The following is a 19411-nucleotide window of genomic DNA, read 5'->3' on the forward strand; positions in this document are numbered from 1 at the left end:
CCATTTGGTTGTCAAAAATATTGCGTATAAGCCCCTGATGAAGTCATTCTCATGACGAAACGCGTTGGGCCTGCTTCACCAATGGAATAACAGATACTTGCTGCAATAATAAAGCTGTTGTATTTCTGTACTTTTACGTGTTGCCTATGAGGATTTTATATTAAAATCATATTGTATTTTAAAAATTGTGTAATTTCTGGTAGCGCACTCTGAACTCTTACCTTTTTCATATATATATATATATATATATATATATATATATATATATATATATATATTTTTTTTTTTTTACCATATAACCTATTAATTTAATGTAATGCCATTTATTTAGCAATACATTTAAATAGCTTGAGCCTTTTTTTTGTCACAGGTCTTGTTCATTGTATATATTGCCACGTCCCTTTAAAGAAAAGTTTCCGAATTTTTTGTAAGCTTTCATTTGATACAAATTTCAGCTAGAGTGATTGATTACTCCAGTCTAAACTAATTCTGCATGAGCAGGAAAGGGTTTTCAAATTAAAGTTACTGTGCATTGTTTTAAACTCCAGTCCCATGGATGGTAAATCCCTAAGAGCAAAAATCATGTAGAATTTCTAATCTCTCTGGACATAATCCAGGTAAGAAGGAAAAGTAAGGATTGAGTGGAGGGAAAAAAGTCTAGTTTCTTTTAAAACTACCCAGTTAATAAATGTATGGTAGTCTCTATGTGGGCAGGATTAACTGTATTCCACTGGTTTAAACTGCTCGTAAAAATAGGAAGTTGTTTTGTTAGAAGTATGGAGCCTCCTCTCCAGTGGCTCAGTTTGCAAATACTTCAGCACTGCAGGAAGCATCCGCACTGTGCTTAGCAGGGTCACTGCAAGTATACATATGATAACATATGCACTTATTCATGTAGCCATTGAGAAAAGGAAATGTCCTAGGGTGAGGCCTTTCCAATAGTTGAGAAATGACTGCACTGAATCTAAGAACCATTTTAAGTGATGTTAAATGACCTGGAAAAATGTCCTTACCTTATGGCAAATTAGAAATAATTTAGCGATTTTTAAATATTTGCTAAATATTTCCTGCGGTTCAAACATTATGTAGATTAAACCACTGATCCTTCATATGGTGCCCATACGGTACAATTGCCGGGTGTGATGAGATGCGCGCTCTCGTGCACATCCCATCGCACATTTCAAAAAGTATGTGCTGCATATACTTTTTGTACTAGATTGCATCTCATTGCATTGCAAAACGTATGTGATGCGATCTAGTCCAAATTGCATACAATATTTGTACTGTGTATGGGCAACTTTAGTACTGCATTATATTGGTAAAACCACCAATTCCAATATCGCGCGCTACTACTTATATATGGAGCAATATATTCCACTTATTGTGAATTAGTTTTTACTGGGGCTTGTCTTCATATACAAAGTAATGGTAGAAACCATCACTTTCCGATCATCAGATGATATAATCAGTTTATTCCAACTGTTTTCTCTGTATTGTGTTACATTACCTATTCATGAATTTTGTTTATGTTGGCAAAAATGCTTTTATATTTTTTGCTATACTATTTTTTTTTATACTGTTTATAACCTGGTATCAATCCTCTTTTTATACAAGTAACTGTTTTTTTAGTGCTCTCCATTTGGAGATGGGTGGTACAGTATGTTCACTAATTGGTTAATGAATGTATGTGGTGTTAAATCTGTTAAAAATTGAAAGACAGAATGAAACTGAATTACTATCTAATGATTAGCGCTTGTCTCTACCATGTGTGTATTATTTTCTTATTTATATATATATAGATGGATGGATCGCGGCGGCACTCTCAGACTTCCCAAAATAAACGACAGATGTCAGGTATACCTGACATCTGTCGTTTATTTTGGGAAGTCTGAGAGTGCCGCCGCGATCCATCCATCCATATACCCCGCTCACTGCTTCAGTGAGTGCGCCTACGGATGGCACCAAGCCTTAATGCCCCGACAGCCTCGGAGTGCCGGCCAGCCACCACCATATATATATATATATATATATATATATATATATATATATATTGGTTCTGGACGCGTTAACATGTTAATATCGCATTAATGCAGCAGCACTCCAATTGCAAATAAAAAAATTTAACACCGTTAATGTGGGGGACGCACGGCGGCGGTGGGAAACGGGCTGGCGGGGAAACTGCATTGCACTGGAAGACGGGGCTGGAGGGACAAAATGCTCTGCTCCTGGACATCCTTGCCAGTTGCAGAAGTGGGACTGCACCACTGTCGCAAATTCAAATAGGAGCTACACCTGCCAGTGAGTCTGGACTGTGCTGTTTAGGGTGGCAGTTGATTTGGCTCCCCTATCTGAATTTTGGATTGTGCTGCAGTCCTACAACTCTGCAACTGCCACTGGTATGGAAGTCCAGAAACAGAGCATCTTGTCCCTCCTGGAATGGGAGGTATGAAAAAGCATGTAAACCCCCTGGCAATGAGCATGGAACCCCTGGCAATGAGCACGTAAACTCCCCTGGCAATGAGCACGTAAACCCCCTGGCAATGAGAATGTAACCCCTGGCTACAAGCATGGAACCCCTGGCAATGAGCATGGAACCCCTGATGAGATTTTAGGTAAATGGAACTTATGTGCCTATCAATATGATTATTCGCATTAATCGTTGCCCAGCACTCATTGCTTAGCACATATATATATATATATATATATATATATATATATATATATAACAATCCACAACATTTGGTCCTGCAGCCCCCCTGCCAAGGGAGGGGGACACTGCCAAAATTCCGGGAGGCTTGGAGGGGGCCGGGATGGGGATCCAATTTTCTAGACCCTCTCGGCCATTAGGCAACCCTGACACATACACATCTGGGAGATAAGTGTTATGGTTAAAATGTTGCTGATTTCTGTAATGCAAACTGGAATTGTACCTTGTTTATATTTTCATTATCGAGTCAGTGTGTTATGTAAGTTCAAAGCTTAATTTGTTTTACGAAAGTAAAAGCTATATTTTATAAGGAATAATGTACCTCATATAGCAAATACTGTATTTCCCTTCTGTTCTCCCAGCTTTGCATTTTATCAATTTTCCCAAAGAAATTCTATAAACAAAGTAATCAGCTGTGGGGTCTTTACTACAGGCTTTGGGACAGCGATAAATGTGTGTAAGGACCGCAGACCACTGTAGTGGCATTTATGAGTGCCCTGGATTGCTGAGGGATAGAGACGGAGCAAATAGTTTCAGTATGGCTCGGTAACTGAAGCCAAGAGGGTGAGCAGTAGGAGAATTCCAGCTATGTCATGGGAAATGGCTATAGTCAAGCATTTGATTAGCAGCAGAGTGCAAATCTCCTGAGTCAATGCCAGGGTTCAGGAGAGCAAGCCTTTGGTATTATGCCAAATTGCTGCCATATTTCATTGTCCTTTAAAGATCAGACTAACTTGCTGTCTATTGATCTTTCACTAGCTATGCACATAGAATTAACACAAAAACAAGAGCGTAAAACATAAACAAAAATATTTAATAGTTTTTACTGTTTTTTTTTTTTATATGTGTTCCCTGGTAAAACCAATGACCCATTATGATGGCAAATATTTTTATTTCCCTGGGAATTCAGGGAAATATATTTGTTTCCCTGAATAGAGATTTTACAACAAGCTACATGATAGATTTCTGGCATCCACCCTTTTGTATCTACTGTTCCTATTGACTGGAAGCATCCAAGGGTCTACGGCTTCCTGTTTGTCCCGTTTATTTCATTTATTTTGTTATGGACTCTTCCATTAAGTTGTATTTTGGCAATTTTATATTGTGTAAAAATGATGGATAACGCTTAAAGGCTGTTATTTGATATACTGCAATGTTGTTCGGGGATTGGTACCTTGAGTAAAACATTCATAACCCATCGTTAAAGCAGATAATTAGATGTGATAACATGAAAATTGCTCTGAGAACATTTTCTCATATGAGAAATTAATTCTTGTTTTAATAAAGGTATGTAGGGAATAACGTACATCCATGTGACCACAAAACAGATTTCTACATGATTTATGGTTATTATTGAGTGGCTCAAATATACATTTAATATAGGAAATTTATCATAAATGTCTTTTGCACTATATTGTTTTCTTAATTAAAAGCTAGGTTCAGGTAAGGTTTAGTAACATTGAGTCACACAAGGAAAATATTATTATATAAAGTTTTGTCAATTAATATAGCGTAGATGTTCTAACAGTCATTCAAACACCTCTCAGCTTGTGGGGGGGGGGGGGATTACTTAATTATACATTGTGGGGGTAGGGAAAGTTACTTAATTATCCATTTTGGCTCCACCTTCTGTTTCTAACGCTGCCTTTCATAGCATCACACACAAAGGCGAGGCCATGATGACGTTTTGCTGCATTACCTATATGAGTCAGTTTGCTATGACAGTGGGGGCCAGTTGCAAATGGCCTTGAGAAAGAGATGGAGGAAACACAATTTCCGCATTAGTTGGGAATGTTTAAAACCACCCTAGGATAAACGAAACTGCACCAAACTGGCAACCCTACCACAAATGATGGAAAATTGTTTAAAAATTGTGTCACTTACGCACACCTTCCTACATTGGTAGCTGTATGCAGGATAGCGGTAATAGACTGCATGTGCAACTCTAGGCATGACTGGGAAATGACCGAGCATTTTTAGGACATGGCAAAGGAGGAGTGCCCAGACCATTTGGGGGGGGGGGGGGGGCACACGCAGCAACTGTGACCCAAAAAATGTCTGTTTCCCCCGTGACTGACTGTCTACCCCACATACTACCGCTGCTTGTTGTATTTTTGCTAATCTGCGAAAAACCACAACCTGTACTAGATCATGCCCTTAGTCACACTTCTGTGTGCATGGACACTGTGTAGACATCTTCCTCCATATTGTTTGGCACTGCAACAATTTTCCCCATGAATTGGACTACAGGATAGCCCTCGGAGGTGTTAATGGCGATTAAACTATAACCAGAGTGACAATAAGTGAAAAGCGTTGGTTACGTAATAAGTCCGCAACCAACGTACCCTTTATACCTAACTACGTGCGAACAAAGCGTAGCGCAGCGTAGCGTACCTTTTATTGTATTATGTATACCAAGAACCAATACCTTAATCAGAGATTCCTTCGCAGTACTTTGTCTCTAATCTGCGAATATACCTTATCGGACTGTGTCCGCAATATACCTTATCGCTATTATGCGAATAAACAGACACGACCACTGTATAGAAATATGGAGATAAGAGCTCCGTAAAAAGGTTGTATTTGAGTCCCTAATGGACAAAAGGGGGTTACAGAAATAAGAATAAACAGGTATAACAAGTAATACAATATACTAACAATGAACACTAAACAAACTCTGCTAAGGGGAAAGAAAACAGATACAAGACACAATCAGCCAATCAATACAATAAGGATAAATACCGTTAATGCAACCGTTACCGTTCTCATCAAATATGCGAAGTGTAGTCCGGTCAGAGCTCACTATCGTTCAGGAATGAACTATAGTCCGGTAGGAAGGTCCAGGGAAAGTTAGATGTGCCGAAGAGACTTTGGCTGCTCTGGGTCGCCTATCTTATAGGGACAGAAAGGGGAGGTCAAAGGCCGTTCTCATTGGTCAGGGGTCGAGTGTCAGGTCAGCTGTGATTGGGGGGTAAGCTGATACACCTGGTTTGGCTAGGTCCAGGGGAGTGAACTTTAAGAGTCCTTTGTTCGGTGGTTTCGGCGTCAGCAGTGATAAGAACTGGTTTCATCTGGATTTCTTTGTTACATACTTTTAACAGAAACTGTCCCTGGAATATGGATTATATCCATAACTGTCGAGCCGTGTATATTGCGGAATATTCGCAATGACCGGAATACTTCGCACAATGAACTGAACGGAACGGTACTAAACACGATACAGACATATGTATGCAGGGCTAACTAAGCTATGTGTGGCGTTCTAAACCTTTAACTATATTTTACTTAGTGTCAGTATGTATTTATGAATTTATGTGTGATAGTATGGCTACTCTTCTGGTCCACTTTGCCACGCATACTCGGGTATGGAAACTTTATTTGCGCAACTCTGCGAACCAAAATGGCGGCCATACTATCCTAAAATGGCGTGTGTGTAACTCGACTTCCATAGTCCACCCTTTAACAGTAATTATAAAACTGTTACAATACAAAACATTTCACACGATAATACAGAAATTCATAATCCTAACAGAGAAATTGGGATACATGAATTAAACATATAAGGGGAGTAAACCATCTGCTCTCGGCTGATCCAGGATCATGGATAAACGATGGGCCGCATTTATCGAACAACCTACTCAGGGTCACGAAGGATAATGTACAATTTTGGGATAAAAATAAAAACAGGGGTGGTTACAACATATACACGTTCACAAATATGGTTTCTTTAAAGGGAGGTGGTTTCGATTTTAGGGTCATATACCAAACCCTGGTCTTCCTCTGTATCTCTCGTTCTTACACTCATGATTTCGGTACGTTTTGTCTTTCCCCGGGTCACCACCTTTAAACATTTGAACAATAGCACAAAGACTATGATGGCACCACCGATACAGAGGAGGAGTTTTCCTATGCTAGCTATGATCCCCTGCGCCCATTCTCCTAAACCAGAGAACCAGTGCATTGGATTCAACCAGGAGGTCCATTCACTAACTTTGTTACCTATTTCTGCCAGGCTGATATTATGTTCCCTTCTAAATTCCCATTTAAGCTGAAGAATCTCATCCATCCGGTGATCGATGATTTCTTCTGGGTCTTCAGTATTGTTGGTGATATATGTACAACATTTCACCCCAAACTGTGTAGAAAGGGTGACACAATATCCTCCTGTCATAGCTGTCAGATAGTTCAACACCATTCGATGTTGGACTAGCTCTCTTTTATACGCTTGCAACTCCTTCCCAGTGTATCTAAAGGTGTCATCATAAATCTCAGTGATGTTATCTACCAAGCTGGCTAATGCTTGTATATATTTAAAATTTATGACTCCTCTGGCGGTATGGGTGATATCTAAAGCAATGAGGAGTTGGATACCGAACGACTCGTGTATCATTTCGGAAGCTAGGGGTTCTTTCCTGATGGTTAAATCCCTTTTATGGATTTGGTCATAATGGGTATGAGTGTAAGGAGGAGAAATACCTCTGTGTATGTTCATCATCTCATCATGTGTGAGGGTCATCACTTCCGGTAACACTCTGCCTAGATAACAAATACCAACGTAGTTCATGGAGAGCCATTTGTACGCCCTCCTACCACAAATATAATAAACATCGTCAGGGAGAAAATAAGGGACAGAGTATTTCATGATCTTGTCACACATTATCCATAAGAACATCCCCGTCCCCTGTTCCCTGACTTGTTCCTCACAGATTTCTGGCTGTAGGGTTACATTACAGTAGCCGGCTGATACTCTGCCGGCCATCATTTTACTTCTCTTCACCGTGTAGACATATTTATAGTGTCTCCCACTGGTTCGGATTTTTAACAACAATTCTTTATCAATAGGCTCTCCATCTGGACGCTGGGAGTAAGTTATTGTCTGGTTATGCCATGTCACTTCCCAAGTACCAATCGCTCTGGAACTCGAGAAGTTCATACATACCAGGGATTTGTCCACTTGGTATGGGTGTAATCTAAGACTAGGGGACCTGGTATACAGGTATCTCTTATCCAATGGCCTCCCCTTATTTAATACGCTTATCTCTGAAATATTAAGCGGGTATGGGACTAGGCCTACACTACTCCTTTTATGTAACACTTGTGAACACACCCAGCATTCTGTTTGGTTTAAGACCTTACCCACTAGTGAGTGGTAATCACTCAAAGGATGTCGGCCTGTAGTTGCCTTACTTGTCGACTGACATCGCTGGATGCATTCTTCTTCCATTTTAGGTTGACAATATCTACAGACACAGTACTCACCAGACAATAACTCATCACATAGCCCTTGAACTACGTTTCCCTCGTACCTTTTACCTTCTCCTGTCATGGGCGAAGTGTCAAGCTGGTTTAGGGATTCTACCTCACCCATATCTGGGTCCATTATTACACTGTCAGAACTCCGCTCCGATCGCTCTAGAATGTGGCAGCCACCGAGTATCTTTGGGTGAATAAAAGAACACAGAAAGAAAACAAAGACATATATGCATAACTGTGAACCTTTTGCTTGGAGTCCTTCCATCATCTCTACCAGGGGACTTTTATTTTGCTCTGCTCTTAGACCTTTGTTCGCTCAGGTTGCTCGACCTTGGCTGCTTCTCAGTGTTCCCGAAACAATGCTTCTAGCGACACTTCTTCTCTCTCGCTCTCTGCACACTGGGACTCTGGGTTACTGGCTTTCTTGCAGTGGGACGAATGTATCCAAGTCTCTCTCTCTGCGACTTTAATTGATGTAGTGCTGGTCAACAAAACTTGGTACGGTCCTTCCCAACGGTCTATCAAACAACCTGAGCGTAAAAAATTTCGGATCATAACAAAGTCTCCTGGTTTAAGATTATGACAATTCTCGGTAGGCATATAAGGGTTCAGTAACTTCAGCTGCTTTTGTTGTTCCCTTAGCTGTTTGTTTAGCTTTAGGATATACTGTACAGTTAGCTCATTGTTACATTTGAGATCATCCTGTGGGTCTATCATGATGTGTGGCTGCCGACCAAACAATATCTCGAAGGGGGACAAGTTGAGCGGAGTCCTGGGAGTGGTCCTAATGCTATACAGCACAATAGGCAATGCCTCTGGCCATAACAACCCTGTTTCAGCCATAACTTTACCCAATTTGTTCTTAATTGTACCATTCATTCTCTCAACTTTGGCGCTCGCCTGGGGACGATATGGAGTATGAAGTTTACTATTAATCCCCAGGAGTTTACACATGACTTGGAAGACCTCTCCTGTGAAATGAGTGCCTCTGTCACTCTCAATGACCTTTGGGATACCATACCTACAGACAAACTCCTGACATATTTTCTTTGCTGTAAAGGTAGCAGTGTTGGAGGCAGCGGGGAAAGCCTCCACCCAGCTGGAAAACATGTCAACACAAACTAATACATATTTCAAATTTCTACAGGGTGGTAACTGTATGAAGTCGATTTGTATTACCTGGAAAGGGCCTTCTGTAGGAGGGATGTGGGATGGCTCTGTTGGGATGGCTTTTCCAACGTTCTTCCTCAAACAGGTGAGGCATGACATTGCCACTCTACCTGCTTGAGAAGCGAACCCTGGTGCACACCAGTAGGCTTTTACCAGCTTGCACATACCTTCCTTCCCAAGATGTGTCAGCCCATGGGCCGCCTCGGCTAGACTAGGAAGGTATGCTCTGGGGGCCACTGGTTTCCCGTGTCCATCTCTCCAAAGTCCGGTAGACTCTTGGCCACATCCCTTCGACTTCCATACTGCTCTTTCCTGTGGGGAACACAAATTCTGCATGTCTATCAGTTTGGATGTGGATACCATGTTCAGTGTACAAAGGTTGGTGGGATGGGTGAAAATATTTACAGGGCATGCGGCTCTTTTCGCTGCCTCATCAGCGCGGCTGTTACCAAGTGACACCGGGTCCTTCTCTGATGTGTGAGCTTTGCACTTGATAACAGCCACTCTGTCTGGAAGCTGAATAGCTCCCAGAAGTCTCCTAATATATGTCGCATGCGCCACTGGTGTGCCAGCCGCCGTCATGAAATTTCGGAGGCGCCATAGGGCTCCAAAATCATGGACTACTCCGAAAGCATATCTGGAGTCGGTATATATGTTGACTGATTTTCCTTGGGCCAGTTCACATGCTCTGGTCAGTGCCACCAGTTCCGCTACTTGTGCTGAGTGAGGTGGTCCCAAGGGTTCAGCTTCCACAATACCTTCTCCATCTACTACTGCGTAGCCCGTGCACAGCTCTCCCGTGTCCGTCTGTCTATGACAGCTACCATCTGTGAATAAGGTTATGTCTACCTCACTTAATGGGCTGTCGCTTATGTCAGGACGTGCTGTGAAGGTCTGATTCAGGTAGGTCATGCAATCATGTTTATCCTCACCCTCACTAAACTCTGCTTTACCATATTCAGCAACATTCCCATCACCCTCCACCCTTTGTGCCTTGGAGGGCACATGAGGAAGGAATGTGGCTGGGTTTAGTGTGTTGCATCTTTTGATGGTAATATTTACTGGGGCCATCAGCGCCAGTTCCCACTTAGTGAACCGTGCTGAGGACACATGACGTGTTTGGGCAGAATTTAGGAGGGCAGAGACAGCATGGGGAGCATGAACAGTTAAATCGTGTCCCAACACTACGTCCTCACTCTTACTTACTAGTTGTGCTATTGCAGCCACACTTCGTAAGCAAGTTGGGAGTGAGCGTGCTACTGTGTCCAGCTGGCCACTGTAGTACGCTATTGGTCGGTTGGCATCACCATGCTTTTGTACAAGTACTCCTGCCGCACACCCACCTGATTCAGTTCCGTACAGTTCAAAGGGTTTCCCATAATCTGGCATTCCCAGTGCTGGGGCCTTTGTTAGGCTCACCTTTAGTTCCTCGAAAGCCAGCTCAGATTCCTCAGTATGAGAGACCCGATCTGGCTTAGTTGAGGAAACCATCTCTTGTAGTGGTAATGCCAGAATAGAGAATCCTGGGATCCAATTGCGACAGTATCCACACATGCCTAGGAACGTACGGATCTGATGCTGGGTCTGTGGCAATACCATGTTCTGAATCGCTTGGATTCTGTCGTCGGTGAGGTGTCTCAGCCCTTGGGTAAGGCAGTGGCCCAGATACTTAACCCTGGTCTGGCATAATTGCAGCTTATCCTTTGATACTTTATGTCCTGTCTCTGAGAGATGCATCAGCAGCTGTCTAGTGTCATCCACTGATGACTCCAGTGACTCAGAACACAACAATAAGTCATCAACATATTGTATCAGTATCGAACCACTCATGGGTTGAAAGGATTGTAAACAATCATGCAAGGCCTGGGAGAAGATGCTGGGGCTGTCTATGAACCCCTGGGGAAGTCGTGTCCAGGTATACTGTACTCCTCTGTATGTAAAGGCGAACAGATACTGGCTGTCAGGGTGCAAAGGGACGGAGAAGAACGCTGAACACAAATCAATGACTGTGAAATGAGTACAGTGAGGTGGGATTTGCATTAGGATGACAGCTGGGTTTGGCACTACGGGGAATTGGCTCTCAACTACTTTGTTTACCCCTCTTAAATCCTGCACTAGTCTGTAGCCCCTCCCCCCGCTCTTTTTCACAGGAAAGATGGGACTATTGGCCGTGCTGGAAGTTCTAACTAGGATTTCCTGTTGGAGCAATCGTTGGATCACTGGGAATACTCCTAGCTCAACTTCAGGTTTTAAAGGGTACTGCGGTATTTTTGGGGCTATCCTGCCTTCTTTTAAGCGGATTTCTACTGGAGCTACATTTGCCATTAGCCCAGCGTCCTGTCCATCTTTAGTCCAAAGGGAACTCGGTATTTGTGCTGTAATTTCAGCTACCCTAGATGGATTTGATTCTACAACAGTGGAATACAACATTAGCCTCTGAGGACTGTCCAGCATATCTTGCACTTCTTGTGTAAGATTTTTAGGAGTGTCTAGGAATACCCCATCGGGAGTGCAATAGATGACACATCCCATTTTACATAGTAAATCTCTACCCAGAAGGTTAGTCGGGGCCGCTGCAGCCAACAGGAAAGAATGTTTGGTATGCAAAGGCCCGATTGTAACCTCTGCTGGTTTCGTCAGTGGGTAATGTTGTATTTTTCCTGTTACCCCAATTGCCGCTACTGATTGGTTAGTGAAACCCAAGTGAAGAGGAGTGTTGAGAACAGATCTAGCCGCCCCTGTATCAACCAAAAAGGTTTGCCTTACTCCAGCTATATCAACCTTCACCTGAGGTTCCTCTCTAAGGTGTTGAGTTAATCTAACTGGCTGTAGGATACAGGTATGACCTGTTTCCTATTGTCTGACCTGAGTTGCCCTTAGCACAGTGTCAGCCATCAGATGGGGAGGAGGCATGTTGCGTGACCTGTCTGTCTCCTCCCATTGTCTAGGGGCTGGGTATCTCCGTGTCTCACCTTTGTGAGATTCCCATTCTCGCTTATGTGTTTGGTAACTCCTGTGGTTTCCTAACCTACAATGAGCTGCAATGTGTCCCTCCTTATTGCAGTTGTAACAGATAATTGGCTTTCTACCTGTGTCCCTGGTGTTTCGTTGATATGCAGCTTTGTTTGGGGCATTAGTAAGGGCTTGGATGCTAACCATCATCAGTTTGTCAGTTTGCAGTTCCCTGCGTTTCTTGATGTTACGGTCGTGGTCTACAGCAGATTCCCGTAGGGCATCCACTGTCATTCCACGCCAATTTGGAAAAGAAGTTTGGACTCTGGCTCTCAGGTTTTCGCTAAGCCCTTCCACCAGCACAGAGACAATCATCTCCCTCAGGTGGGGGTCGTCCTTAGGCTCGGAGACACCAGTGTACTTTGATACCTCCAGTAAGGCTTTTGTAAAATAATCAGCAGCGGTTTCGCCATCTTTCTGTTTGATGGTGAAAATCTTGCTATATTCTACTGCTGCAGGAAAATACACTCCCAACTGTAAGTTAATCAGGCGTATATTCTCCTGGTTGATCTCATCATTTATCTCCTTGTCCACTTTCAATCCACTATCCTGAATGAATTTCGGGATGTCAATGTGAGTGGGGAGACAGGCCCTCAACATGATTCTCCAATCCTTGTTGGTGGGCTCATCAGAGTTTCCTAGATCCCTTACAAATTTCCGGCACAATGCCAGATCTTTCCTTGGGTCAGGGAAATCTGAAATGATGGACCGCAGCTCTAACCGTGTCCATGGGTTTAGCATGTTCATCTTTCTGGTAGGTATCACACCCTCTCTGTCTGCCTTACCATAGGGAACCTCCAGTGTGCGCATAGGATATGTTTGTACCACATTCGCATTACTGGGACCTGCTTGGGAGTCATTTGTGTCTGTGCTGTGTGGTGCATCATTACCTGAGTCCAATACTATGCTGTTGGCATCAGCCGTCTCCTCCTCCTGTGCTGGGGCCTCAACAGCGGGTTGAGCTTTTCCCTCAATCATATTAATTGCATGAGAGACGGCCAGTGCCAACAGCTGCTCGTTTTCCTCTCGGGTTTCCTTGTAAGGGGATAAGACAGGGTACAGGTTAGCAACGGATACATTATTACTTATACTTTTCTTATGAGTCATTATCCCCTTCGGCACATATGGGGGTGGGGGAGCTGATTCTATTGTGGCAGCGGTTGCATTTATATTGTGGCTGATTGCGTCAGGTATTGCCAGACCTCTGCTTCCCCATTGTTCCTGTCCTTCCTTCTGCCACAATTTAAGAATATTGATATGCTTCACTCTCTCCTTACGACTGGAGAGTAGGCATATTTCATCTTTTACTGCTGATAAGATTTCCGGATCGAAGCTACCAACACTGGGAAATTCTAACTTGCTGCCTTGTGTCATTTTTCTCCATTTATTTTGGTAAACAACTGCGAGTTCACCGTGCTTCCTGCACATAATAAAAGCAGCCGATCCTTTTGGCCGGCTTGCTTCCTCCCTAACATGCACGTTATCACAGCGTGACCCGTTATTACCCATAGTTACAGGAATAAACGTTCACAGCTTAATAGATATCGGTGGGTTATTACTTATCTGAGAGCTCCCCAAACACTCACTTCTACAGCTTCCTAGAACATCCCACAGTCAAGCAGGTGCGAAGGATACGAGGTACGATACTCAATCACCAAGTCTTTCAACTAGCAGCGAACTTCTAGCCAACTTGCTTGGTGCGGCACAATTTTTCCAGGGTATAACAAACTTGTTTTCCTATACCCCCAAAAATTGGATTTCTAAAGTAGCTAATCGGAAACAAGTGCGTTCCGATGTATCTTCTTGTACCCTCCTAGCGGAATCAATTCCACTGAAGGGGCAGTTCCTATGGGCACGTCGTCACGTGAACCCTAACCTTGTCCTACCTGGACTGTCCTACACTGGACTACACTGCGCTTGAGTCGTGTCGTCACACACCCGTTCGCCTCAGTTATGTTTCACACTGGGCGCTGGTTACACCTTGGTCTTATGCATATATTTGAAATATTTCTGTACAGAAAATCTTCCCAGGCTGATAGCTTTTCACTAGATACTTATGCAGGTATAAATCCCTTATAATACGCTATAGGAATCTATTAAAATAATGCTTGAGTTGCTTGCTTAATGAGAAGATGAATCAAAGAGAAAAAACTTATTTTTCTCTTTATTAAATCACCACCTTATACACAGTATATTGCTATACTGTTTAAATAAAGCTAGTGGTTCAATACTGTTCACCTTTGAGTTCCTATGTGTGCTGCATGTGCAGTACCAATGAACAGCCACGTGTGTACATGCGCTGTTCACAGGCCGCCGGTGAATCGGCCACCCACGTGTTCTATAGTGTATTTGCAAGGTTGCATTCGGGTTTCGCTATACGCAGTAATTGCGCCTAAATGTGGAATAAATCCCTTAACTCCGTCCGAAAGTTACGTATCAAGATGCGAAATAAATCCCGCACTTAATCCGTAAATCACGTACAAAGATGCGAAAATTTCCCGATATGGGCACGTGCGCGCGCACCTTGCGTAATACACAATAGACGCTTTACGTTACTGCAAAAAGGCCCAGGGCTTGTCGCCACGTGGCGGAGTCTCTGGTTTTGCAGTAACTAACAATAAAAGTTATAGTTTTGCACAGAGGGGATCCTCTATGTACTATAATAAACACAGACTCCACGTGTGCGAACCTTATCGCACGTGGTACATATACTGTAATAAACAAGCAACTCAAGACACTATACCCCGTTAAACTACTTGTGGCAGGCAGAAGTACAGTTTACTAAACACTTAGGTATGATATGCTTTAAAACTCGTGGCTTTCACTTATTGTACTCCGGGTTCAGCGCTAGCACTTCCCGAACCCCGCACCGCCGCGGACTCGGCCTATCCAGCAATGGAAACAAATAAATACTTCCACCCTTTTGCTGGTATAGGTCGAGTCGCACGCCTGGTACTGAGTTCTGGAATGTGGAGCGGACGGACGATGCCCCCAATTGTTAATGGCGATTAAACTATAACCAGAGTGACAATAAGTGAAAAGCGTTGGTTACGTAATAAGTCCGCAACCAACGTATCCTTTATACCTAACTACGTGCGAACAAAGCGTAGCGCAGCGTAGCGTACCTTTTATTGTATTATGTATACCAAGAACCAATACCTTAATCAGAGATTCCTTCGCAGTACTTTGTCTCTAATCTGCGAATATACCTTATCGGACTGTGTCCGCAATATACCTTATCGCTATTATGCGAATAAACAGACACGACCACTGTATAGAAATATGGAGATAAGAGCTCCGTAAAAAGGTTGTATTTGAGTCCCTAATGGACAAAAGGGGGTTACAGAAATAAGAATAAACAGGTATAACAAGTAATACAATATACTAACAATGAACACTAAACAAACTCTGCTAAGGGGAAAGAAAACAGATACAAGACACAATCAGCCAATCAATACAATAAGGATAAATACCGTTAATGCAACCGTTACCGTTCTCATCAAATATGCGAAGTGTAGTCCGGTCAGAGCTCACTATCGTTCAGGAATGAACTATAGTCCGGTAGGAAGGTCCAGGGAAAGTTAGATGTGCCGAAGAGACTTTGGCTGCTCTGGGTCGCCTATCTTATAGGGACAGAAAGGGGAGGTCAAAGGCCGTTCTCATTGGTCAGGGGTCGAGTGTCAGGTCAGCTGTGATTGGGGGGTAAGCTGATACACCTGGTTTGGCTAGGTCCAGGGGAGTGAACTTTAAGAGTCCTTTGTTCGGTGGTTTCGGCGTCAGCAGTGATAAGAACTGGTTTCATCTGGATTTCTTTGTTACATACTTTTAACAGAAACTGTCCCTGGAATATGGATTATATCCATAACTGTCGAGCCGTGTATATTGCGGAATATTCGCAATGACCGGAATACTTCGCACAATGAACTGAACGGAACGGTACTAAACACGATACAGACATATGTATGCAGGGCTAACTAAGCTATGTGTGGCGTTCTAAACCTTTAACTATATTTTACTTAGTGTCAGTATGTATTTATGAATTTATGTGTGATAGTATGGCTACTCTTCTGGTCCACTTTGCCACGCATACTCGGGTATGGAAACTTTATTTGCGCAACTCTGCGAACCAAAATGGCGGCCATACTATCCTAAAATGGCGTGTGTGTAACTCGACTTCCATAGAGGGTATGCTTTTGTCCATCAGAAGTGGTTTTGCAATGCTTATTCTTCTGTAATTCAAAAATGTGTATATAATGTACTGTTGCTTTTTACTGTTTAACTAGAATTTAAATTCAGCATTTTCAATACAGTATATCTATGTGCATATATGTTGTAAGCAAGCACCCACTATATTGGTAAAGATGCACGCTTCCCCGGGTCTTTAATGAACCCGACTCTGTTGTCTGTACATCTATCAAATATTGCCTACAGTATGTCGTTGATGACTTGGTGCATATTGTTCAGTGTATGCAGTGTAAACGACAATGATGAATGAAAACAATATTTTTCATAAAACAAGATGGTCGCTGGTAAAGCAAACTATTTATATTTATTGCGTGTCAAACTGTTCAGTGTGTATGCACTCTTATCGTTCATTCTGGAGCTTGTTAAGGAGGATTCAATATGAAATCCCGGCTGTCGGGATCCCGGCGTTCAAAATCCCGACGCCGGAATCCCGACCGCTGAAATCCCGACAAGGGGGGGACGTGGATCGCCCCCCCTTGCGGGTTCGCCACGCAGCGGGCCCGGTGCCTCACTACGCTCGGCACACTAATTTATTCTCCCTCCAGGGGTGTCGTGGACACCCACGAAGGGAGAAAGTGTCGGGATTTCGGTGGTCGGGATTCCAGCATCGGGATTCTGAACGCTGGGATCCCGACCGCCGGGATTTAAACTGCATCCCGTTAAGGATATTGGTTATTGAGCATATGGCATACTGTGTACCCAGCTTTAGCCGACTAGCTGCTCTTCAGCTGCAAATGGTGATGAGAATGAGTTAAATACAACTTTAGTTCGTTCAAGTCATGTACAGTGCGAATACAGTCCCTTCAAGTGTTTAGGTTTTCAGGATCTCTGTAAATCGAAGTGTAATACTTTGCCTCTTCCCAGAAACCTGAATGATTGCCAAAGTTAAACCTGGTAATAATTTATAATCACTTAAGTGATAGTGATTTTGTCCAGTAGAAACAAGCTTGTGAACTTGAGCCTTTAATCTTCAGACCACTCCTTGACTGTGCTGCTCTGATTCCTAAATTGTACTGAAAAAGTCTCCAGTTTCATCCCAGACTATCATTCTTCTGAAAACCCCACATATCAATGTTAAAGCCAGATGTCATTAAAGGCTTCCCATGAGATTCAAGGATGTGAGGAGATTTGAAGTCATCATTGTGGCCGTCTCAACATGGTTTCATGCAAAGGGGCAATATATGCACAGATGTCAGGTGCTCTTTAAAACTGAAACCTACATTTTTGTAACTGTTGTTTGTCTGGAAATTCATCCGGTCACCTTTGAACATTACAACCCTGCAGCTCCCTCAATACCCACTGTTGTTGTTTTACATCAGCTCGTGTGGTAGACTTTGACTCTTGGCTAATACAACAGTGCAAGAGTTAGAGTTTCTGTTTTGCTTTTGGTTTTTCTTTCTGCACCTTATGTGTAGTTTGTGCGTGCGAGGTCCCTGAGCTAATTGCTGATTCAGATTTGTGTCCTTGAATTGCTTTTTCAGCTTGACTCTGACCTTAATTTTACATTTCCCATATCCCATGTACTAGTAACATTAGAACGTCCTTTTATGGAACAATTCAGGATGATGAGTCAATTTTGCAAATAACCGGTGGATTATTTAAAAAAACAAAACATAAATTTGATTTTAGGTGGCAATTTTAAGGCTATTGTAATCTCTTATGTTTTTAATACAAACTTAGAACTTAATAAATGAACCATATTTGCTCCAAGTTCAGCATTACAGCCAATATTTAATGAATAGGCCAAATGTTGCAAATGGGCAATAACAGACACAGGGTGGAGATTCAATTAATGGAGGTTAATTAACGGGTGTAATTAACGGAGGTAGCATCAAGCTTTAACGCAGTAGGCTATTAAACTAGCTTTCAGACTTCTCCCGAAATGCTGGTTAACAGCAGTTAACGTCTTGTGTTGACAGACATTAACAAATGGGAAATTTAATAGGATGAGAGATTCAAAGAGCGAGTGATTTTTGTAAGAAATCTCAATTTTTTTTAAAGCGTCAATCATTTACCCTGCAAAACCAGTTTGATTTTGAAGCGTAAATGATTGCAGCTTTAAAAAATAACGAGATTTCTTACTAAATCTATAACTTTTTTAATCTCTAATCCTTTTAAATTTCACCCCATGGTATCTAAAAATTTCACAAATTCCAGAGTATTGACTGAGTTTTATACAGTATCATAGCTAATTGAATAGCCCTCATGCATTCAATTAGCCGCAGTGAATTCCCTGCACAGTATAATTATGTAACCATAGCCCTGCGTACATACATTTCAGTGACAAACACTCATTCTAAAGGGGATGCGGTCGGAATCCCGACACTGGAATCCCCGACCGCCGAAATCCCGAAACTTTCTCCCTCCGTGGGTGTCCATGACACCCATGGAGGGAGCATAAATTAGCGTTCCGAGCGTAGCGAGGCACTGGGCCCGCAAAAGGGGGTCCATCCACGTCCCCCTCTTTTCGGGATTTCGTCGGTCGCCGGAATTCCATACCGAATCCTTCTAAAGATATGTGCTTGAAACAATGGTTCGGAGACTCTATAGTTTTAACCAACTGCTCAATAAAACATGTTTTTCCAATACAGTTATTATCCTCTATACAAGGCCTTATAAGTTATTGCAAAAGAGTGTTATTTGAATATAAATAACATGTGACTTATCTTGTGGTACTACAAAGTCTGCAATCATCTCTCTCCCAAGTGCCCCACTTTTTATAGTAGGTCATGATGGGGCCCTGCCCTGATGATTGGCAGACATTTTTTGGGAAATATGCTCTTCGAATTTATTGTTGTGATATGCCTAGATGTATAGTATAGTCTGTAGAGTTTCTTTTAAATGTAAGTATTTAACTATACCATTTGTAGAGGAATACCTTATTTCTGTCATTTATACTAAGCAATTTACTATTTTTGCTTTTTCACCTTAGATCACCATCATATAAACATTTCTGATGCACAACCACAGTAACTGTAGCCATCTGAAGATGTTTCATATTTCAGTGCAGTTGATTGCTGCTGT

At 42.4% G+C, this 19411-nt stretch overlaps 1 protein-coding gene across 1 annotated transcript in view; it reads left to right on the plus strand.

The window, feature by feature from the left end:
- Positions 1-19411, plus strand: part of SLIT3 (slit guidance ligand 3) — a 627553-nt gene that overhangs the window by 170619 nt on the left and 437523 nt on the right. The gene's annotated exons all lie outside the window — the stretch shown is intronic.

This window comes from Crinia signifera, chromosome 4 (assembly GCF_055691185.1).
Source record: "Crinia signifera chromosome 4, ASM5569118v1, whole genome shotgun sequence".
Classification (NCBI taxonomy): Eukaryota; Metazoa; Chordata; class Amphibia; order Anura; family Myobatrachidae; genus Crinia; species Crinia signifera.